Source organism: Sapajus apella, unplaced genomic scaffold, assembly GCF_009761245.1.
Source record: "Sapajus apella isolate SASKATOON/1434 unplaced genomic scaffold, GSC_monkey_1.0 scaffold45, whole genome shotgun sequence".
In the NCBI taxonomy this organism is placed as follows: Eukaryota; Metazoa; Chordata; class Mammalia; order Primates; family Cebidae; genus Sapajus; species Sapajus apella.
In genome coordinates this window covers 14706137-14715128 of record NW_022436985.1, presented here as the reverse complement: position 1 = coordinate 14715128, position 8992 = coordinate 14706137, and positions in this window count along the sequence as shown.

Here is an 8992-nt window from a genome sequence, read left to right as displayed (position 1 = left end):
TTTTAATTTTCCCTACGATTCTGTGGGGTGGGTGCAATTATTACCCTCATTTGACAAGGAACCTGAGGCATAGAAATATTAAGTGGCTAGTAGATGGCAGCTAGGAATTGGGACTGAAAAGCGACTCTAAGCACTTAGAGTCTGCCATAATGCCACAAGTTCTTACTCTGCAACCTTACACAACAGCCTTGTTCTAGTGGGAAACACTTCCCATCCCCCAGAACTGACTTCAGAGTGAATGATAGGAGAGTTGGCCACTCTCATTTCTTAATTTTTTTTTTTTAGAGACAGGATCTTGCTCTGTCCAGGCTGGAGTGCGATGACGCAACATCGCTCACTGTAACCTCAAATTCTTGGACTCAGGCAATCTTCTTGCCTCAGCCTTCTGAGTAGCAGGAAGCCTTCCGACTGCAGGCCTGCCAGCAATTACCACCATACCTGGCTAATTTAAAAAATTTTTCTTTTCTTTCTTTCTTTCTTCTTCTTCTTTTTTTTTTTTTTTTAGAGACAGGGTCTCACTGTGTTGCCCAGGCTTCTCTTACTCTGACCTCAAGCAGTCCTTCTGCCTGGGCCTCCCGCTGTGCCAGCTCACTTTCATTTCTTTTTTTTTTTTTTTTTTTAGACGGGGTTTTACTCATGTTTCCCAGGCTGGAGTGCAATGGCGCGATCTCGGCTCACCGCAACCTCCGCCTCCTGGGTTCAGGCAATTCTCCTGCCTCAGCCTCCTGAGTAGCTGGGATTACAGGCATGCACCACCATGCCCAGCTAATTTTTTGTATTTTTAGTAGAGACGGAGTTTCACCATGTTGACCAGGTTGGTCTCGATCTCTTGACCTCGTGATCCACCCGCCTCGGCCTCCCAAAGCGCTGGAATTACAGGCGTGAGCCACCGCGCCCGGCCTCACTTTCATTTCTGACAAGTTTTGTTAAACAAAATTTATGAGGCCAGTGTTTTGGACTAGCTTCCTTCTCTAAGCCCCAGCAGATGAGACCGAACCAGAATCAAGCCACTTGTGCTAAGTGACATATAATCAAACTGAACATTGAAATGGGCCAGTTTTCCAAAAACCAGGAGATTTCATTCAACCTGAGTCAGTGTAATAAGGAAGTCCTCTCTGTTTTAGTCCTATGAGGAAAGTAACTTTGAAACGACCAATCTACCTTTTCTCTGTTTCTGCTTTCTTTAGCCCTTTTCTGTTTATAAAGTCAAACCTCTCTGCTTAGCTCACCAGAACACTCAATTTCATAGAATGATTGTTGCTTGAATCTAGAATTGCAAATAAAAGCCAGTTACATCTTCTAAATTTTTTTTTTTTTTTTTTTTTTTTGAGACAGAGTCTTCCTCTGTCACCCAGGCTGGAGTGCAGTGGGGTGATCCCAGGACACTGCCACCTCCACCTCCCAGGTTCAAGCGATTCTTCTGTCTCAGCCTCCTGAGTAGCTGGGATTACAGGCATACACCACCACACTTGGCTAAATGTTTGTGTGTCTTTAGTAGAGACGTGTTGGTCAGGCTGGTCTCGAACTCCTGATCTTGTGATGTGCTCGCCTTGGCCTCCTAAAGTGCTGGGATTACAGGCATGAGCCACCATGCCCAGCCTATTTACCAGTTTTCAAAATAATGAGTTGTTTCCTAGCATTTTTCAAAAGTATCCAATGACTTAAATTTTTTTTAGTTTCATTATGAACTCATGAATTTAAACATATTTAGTGCATTTTGATCCATTGTAGTTATTTTATTTTTATAAAGGGAGTCTTGCATTGTCACCCAGGCTGGAGTGTAGTGACGTGATCTTGGCTCACTGCAACCTCTGCCTCCCAGGTTCAAGCGATTCTTATGGCTCAGCCTCCTGAGTAGCTAGGATTACAGGCATGTGCCACCATACCTGACTAATTTTTGTTTTTTCAGTTGTGATAGGGTTTCACCATGTTGGCCAGGCTGGTCTCAAACTTCTGACCTCAAGTGATCTGTTCACTGAGGCCTCCCAAACTGCTGGGATAACAGTGAGCCACTGCACCTGGCCCATTAACGCTAAAATTGTTCTTTTAAAACATTGCTTGCTTTCTTGTATGACACGATGTTTCCAGATCAATTTATATATTTTCTGACTCGGACCTGAAATTGACAATTTTCCCAAGGAGTCTTGCCTCCTTTCAGTGGGAAATGTTATTTAGAGACCATAATTTAGATACGAGAGGTGCTCATTGTCACTGGGCTTTTTCAGGAGTTAGAGCAAAGAAATAACACATATTTTAAGGATAAAATACAAAGTGATTTAAAATTCATACTTTGCTCGTTTTTTGCTATGCATTTTTAAAATTAAGGTTTTATATAGTAAAAATGGTTAATCTTTCCTCTTCTTTCTTTTATTTTTATTTACTAGCCACAAGATTAGAAATTATCCTCATTTCTTTTGAAATGTCTTAGGAAAATTTACCTCACTTTTAGATTATAAAGGAATTTACTCATATTTTCTTCTAGGTCTTGTATGGCTTATTTACATTTAAATCTCTCATCTAATTTGAATTTATTCTCATATACTATATGAGAAACAGATCCAATTTTAGCTTTAACATTATACAGTTATAACAATGCTGCTTATCACAAAGTTTATCTTTTCCTGACTGACTTGTCACTTTTATTATATACTAAATTGGAATGGTTTTTCAAGTACCTTTGATTGCCATAAGGAATTTCCAGCACCTCTCAAAGTACTGGAATTACAGGCGTGTGCCACGGCACCTGGCCAACACATGTATTTATCAGACCTTCAGCAGTGCTAACTTACGCTAGGCAGGAGGTGATTGTAGGGATTCTTGAATGGATTAAGGCAATTTTTTTTTTTGAGACACAGTCTTGCTCTGTTGCCAAGGCTGGAGTGCAATTGCATAGTCTAGGCTCACTGCAACCTCTGCCTCCAGGTTCAAGCAATTCTCCTGCCTCTGCCTCCTGAGTAGCAGGGACTACAGGCGCATGCCACCACACCCAGCTAATTTTTGTATTTTTAGTAGAGATGTGGTTTCACAGTGTTGGCCAGGCTGGTCTCAAACCCCTGACCTCATGGTCCGCCCATCTCAGCCTCCCAAAGTGCTGGGATTACAGGCGAGAGCCACCATGCCCAGCCAAGGCAATGTATTCTTAATTAATTAATATGGCACTTATTTTCAACTGAAAAGTAGTAATACGTATACGTAGATAATGGAACCTCCATGTCTCCTTATTCTTAAGTGTTCATAGGGGTCTCTGTTCCTCTCAATACCAATAACAATAATTTGAGGTCCCAACTTCAAGATGTTGAGGCATTGATTAGGCTCCCATTCATTCTGAAAGTATTTCTGAGAATCCCAGAGGAGTCCATACCCCTTTTTTTGGTGGTGGCTGGCCCCCTGTGCTAGCTTTTCAGCTCCAGATTTCTCCATGGCAATTTACTACCCATACACACCTATTTAAAAAATGCTCAAACAAGTTCTTTAGTAGTCAGAAATTTTACATTGTTCCTGTTCCTCACCAACTTGCATTTCACTTATGATTTTCCCACAGAATATTATCCTAATGTAGGTATTTTTATTTCTGAAAGTCTTTTATTTCATCACTCTGTCATAGCTCTCTGCAGCAAAAGCAGGCATATCATATAAATTAAGCTCTTTTTATGATCATGCCACTGCACTTGAGTCTGGGTGACAGAATGAGACCCCATCTCTAAAAAATAAAAATAAAATAAAATAAAAATCTAAATATCAAAAGTTTATTCTGGTTTGAGTTATCATTACCATGATTGTTAGCACACCATTGCTCAAAACAACCTGTCTTACAATTGTTTATAAATAATTATTAAACACAAATTATTCATTTCTTTGAAAAGCCTGTTCACCCACATTATATATGGCTCTGGTGGTGTGGTGCAGGCCCCACGGAGGGCATGGGTCCCATCCCAGGTTGGTTAGGTTTGTGAAAGATTATTGGAGGGTAACATCTGTGAAAAGAAAAGAGGAAGAAGAATTGAGCATGGGAGCCACCAGAACACCATCAGACAAAACTACTATCTAACCACACTCCTTGCAGCTGGGCAACCAGTCTTTTCTTGAGGAGAATCTGGTAGGTGCATTTCAATGCCAGCAATGGTATTACTTAGCCCATCATAGAGCTCTACATCCTTGGAAGCTGATTGGAGCAAAAGATTGAACATGTGACCTTAGCAAGGCCAATTAAAATTCTTTCTGAAAATTGCTGTAAGGAGGCTGGAAGGAAACTGCTTTCTCTTTTCTGTTGGAATTGTTTACTTGCAGTGACAGCATGGCCTTGCTCATGGCCATCTTCCCTGGCTACATGGAGGAAGTCTGACTGTAGCAGGGGAGAATGATTTCAACGTGCAGGCAGAGGAGAGGAGCATTGAGATTCCACTCCTCACTCCAAGGCCCTGGCTTCTGGTAGATCTCCCTTACATTCTATGACCTGCCTCCCAAATCCTCACAGCTGCATGAACCAACAATAACCAACCTTCACCTCCCCTGTGGTAGCTTTTTATACTTTGCTTAAAGAAGTTCAAGTTGAATTTCATTCCTGTCACTTTACAGCTGAAAAACTCTTGAGCAATAATATACTTAAAATTATACTGTCTATGACACACAGCCAGAGAGTTGAGATACAATTAAAAAAAAAAAAAGGAAAGAAAAAAGATTATACTGCCCTAGCAGTGGAAAGTTGTTCTCTAAGAGATCATCAAACATTGTTTCTTATCTGAGTTGAGCTTGTGAGTAACCAATAAAAACGTCATTGAGGAGCTGGGCGCGGTAGCTCACGCCTGTAATTCCCGCACTTTGGGAAGCAGAGGCAGGCGGATCACTGGAGGTCAGGAGTTTGACAACAGCATGACCAACATGGCGAAACCCTGTATCTACTAAAAATACAAAGATTAGCCAGGAGTGATGGCACCCGCCTGTAGTCCCAGCTATTCGGGAGGCTGAGGGAAGAGAATTGCTTGAACCCGGAGGCAGAAGTTGCAGTGAGCTGAGATTGTACCACTGCACGCCAGCTTGGGCGACAGAGCAAGACCCTGTTTTGAAAGAAAGAAAGAAGGAAGGAAGGAAGGAAGGGAAAGAAAGGAAAGGAAAGGAAAGAAAAGGGAAGGAAGGAAGGAAGGAAGAAGAATGAAAGAGAAGGAAAGAAAGAAAGAAGGAAATAAAGAAAGAGAAAGAAGGAAAGAAAGAAAGAAGGAAATAAAGAAAGAGAAAGAAAGAAAGAAAGAAAAGAAAAAACCTCACTGAGAGAAGATAGTTTTTTAGCATTCTACTCACAAGATCTTTGTGATAATTGGCTATTGACTGAAGAATATGTATGTTAGATATATGTCAGAAACATGAGATAATTTTTTTCTTCCAAATGCCTACATATTTTTTTCCTCATTTCAAGTTTTAATAAAAGCTTGTATATAAGATTACTTTGTTCCTGCATCTTCTAAATTGTTTCGTCCTTCTATTTGCCCCTTTCCTTTCCTACCTGGCGAGATTTGGCTTTCAAGGATGTTTTTGCCGTCTTTGTCCAGTTTTAGCCTAGTGATAACCACCTTGCTGGGTGAATGCTTACACGGACAGTTGTGCCATTAGCCTTTTCCCGCTGCACCCGTTCAATGTAGATTGCATATTTCTTCCTGTAAACCTGGACTACTTTGCCAATCTGCTGACATTTATGGTGTCCTCGTACAACTTGAACAACATCCTTTCAAATGGGCATGGATCGCACATTATACCTCTGTCTCAGCTCTTTGGAAAGAGGGGAAGACATGATCTTCCTGTGAATGTGGGAAGGTGCGTTGAACTGTCTTTTGTGATTCTTGCTTTGGTCGGAAGTCACAAAGGGATTGAACTTCATTTTGGCCACTCCCGCTTCGGCCAATGCCTACATATTTTTAAAAGTTTGAAATACTTTTGGACAGAAAAGTTGCAAGAATAGGCTAATGCTCCCATATATCTTTCACCTAGCTTCTCCTAAAATTAACATCTCCTATAACCATAATACAATGATGAAAAACAGGAAATTAACATTGGTACAGTAATATACTAATGACTAATGACGTTATTTGAATCTCAAGAGCTTTTCCATTAATGTTCTCTATTGGCTTGAGTATCCAATGCAGGATTCCACGTTGCATTTATTGTCACAAGATATTCCAGGTTCATCTTGTATTTTCCCTCCCCTAGCCCTGGAATTAACCTCTTCCTCAAGGAGCCTTGGTTCCTTTCATTGGAGAATGGTATTTAGAAACCAAGATCTGGTTGCTAGCTGGGCTCATCGCTGTTGGGTTATCATTGCTCTTAGGCCACTTCGGTACAGCTAGTACTGTATGTATGCATAGTTACATATATATGTGAATATGTATACATGGATGCATATACATACATACATCTCTATCCTATCTATCCATCTATCATCATCATTTATCTAATCTTAAAATGATTTCTCATAGAGGTATGTTTCACATACCTCTATGAGAAACAAATTTACTAATTAGATTACAGTGTTTGTGTACAGTTCCTTTTATCTTTAGCTTCACAATATCCAGTGAAAATACTGTTTTCCAGGCCTGGCTTGGTGGCTCACAACTATAATCCCAGCACTTTGGGAGGCTGAGGTGGGCAGATCACTGGAGGTCCGGAGTTTGAGACTAGCCTGGCCAACATGGTGAAACCTCGTCTATACTAAAAATACAAAAATTAGCCAGGCATGGTGGCAAGTGCCTGTAGTCCCAGCTACTTTACTCAGAGGCTGAGGCAGGAGAATTACTTGAACCCGGGAGATGGAGGTTGCAGTGAGCCGAGATTGCACCACTGCACTCTAGCCTGGGCTACAGAATGAGACTCTGTCTCAAAAAAAAAAAAAAAAAAATAATTAAAAAATAAAATAAATACTGTTTTCCAAAGTTCCATAGAGTAGTTCTTTTCTTTCCTACCTCTTTTAGTGTGGTTAAGTAAGCTATACCCTCCTCATCTCTGCTGCTCTACTCCTATTCCCCCCTTCTTTCCACTCCTTTCCTACTCATCCCCTATAGGTCATCAATTTCTTTAGTTTTTGGTTTATTCTCCTATTTCTTTTGTACAAATGAACAGATGCATGCATATTTTCTTATGTGAAAGATAGCACACTATGGTTATTTTTTTTGCACTTTGCTTTTATAAAATTAAATCCCAGAAAAAATTCCATATTAGCTAATAGAGATCTTCCTCTTTTTTTTTTTTTTTTTTTTTTTGAGTGAGGGTTTCACCAGTTTGGTCAGGCTAGTCTTGAACTACTGACCTTGTGATCTGCCCGCCTCGGCCTCCCAAAGTGCTGGGATTACAGACATGAGCCACTGTACCCAGCCATCGTCATTACTTGTTAATAGCTCTAGAGTACTCCATTGTGTGGGAATACCACAGTTTATTCAACCATCTCCTGTGTGTGGACAGTTAGTTTGTTTTTAATAGTTTGCAATGATAAACAGTGCTGCAGGGAATACCTGAATGCACATGTGTGTTCCTATTGTTGGAGGTTTATCTTCAGAATAGTTTCTAGAAGTGGGACTGTGGTCAAAAGGCAAGTGCATATATAGTTCTGTTAGGTAATGACAAGCTTTTTTCTAGAAAGGTCATACTACTTGTAGTCCCACTTGAAATGTATGAGAGTATCTGCTTCCCCATCTCACCAGCAACATTCTCTTGCATGTGTTTCATGCTTTTTAATTTTTGCCAATTTGATAAGTGTAAAATTGTATTTTAGTTTTTTCACCTGTATTTCTTTAATTTTGAGTTTGAATATTTTTTCATGTTTTGGGCTGTTTTATTTATTTTATTTTAATTTTTAATTTTTATTTTTTTTGAGACAGAGTTTCCCTCTTGTTGCCCAGACTGGAGTGCAATGGTGTGATCTTGGCTCACCGCAACCTCTGCCTCCCAGGTTCAAGTGATTCTCCTGCCTCAGCCTCCCAAGTAGCTGGGACTATTGTGCCGCCACGCTCGGCCAATTTTGTATTTTTAGTAGAGATGGGGTTTCTCCGGGTCAGGCTGGTCTTGACCTCCTAATCTCAGGTGATCTACCCACCTCAGCCTCCCAAAGGGGGCTGTTTTAAAATCTTACTTTGTGTGTGTGTGAGAATTGTCAGTTCATATTTTTGTTATATTTTTCTATGGAGTGTTTGGCCCTTATTCCTCAATTTTTGTTTGTTTTAGAGACAGAATCTTGCTCTGTTGCTCATGCTGGGATGCAATGGCATGATCGTAGCTCAATGACTGCAGTCTTAAACTCCTGGGCTCAAGTGATCCTCCTGCCTCAGTCTTCTGAGTAGCTGAGACTACACTTGCAACTACACCTGGCTTATTTTTTTAAATTTATTTTTTTGAGATGGGTCTTGCAGTGTTGGCCAGGCTGGTCTCAAAATTCTGAGCCCAAGTGATCCTCCAGCCTGAGCCGTTCAAAGTGCTGGAATTACAGGCCTGAGCCATCAAACCTGGCCTCAGTTTTATTTTATTTTTATTATTTTGTATTTTTAAACAAAATATTAACATTAAAAAAAGGGGGTTTCACCATGATGGCCAGGCTGGTCTTGAACTACTGACCTCAGGTGATCCACCCACCTTGGCCTCCCAAAGTGCTAGGATTACAGGTGTGAGCCACCGCGCCCAGCCTGGCCTCAGTTTTAAAGGGTTCTTTATACGTTAGAGATATTAACCCTTTGAATGTGGAATATGTTGCAGATATTTTCTCCCAGTTTGTTGTCTTTTGACTTTGTTCACAGTATTTTTTTTGGCATGTAATTAAAAAAATTTTTATGTAGTCAAATTAAAAAAAAAATTAAGTAGTCAAATATTTTCTTTTATTGCTTCTAGATTTTTGAGTTATAGTTTAAAAGCCTTCCCCTGCACTGAGATTAAGAGAAATTCAACCATGTTTTCTTTTTTTCTTTGAGATGGAGTTTCATTCTTGTTGCCTACACTGGAGTGCAGTGGCGTGATGTTGGCT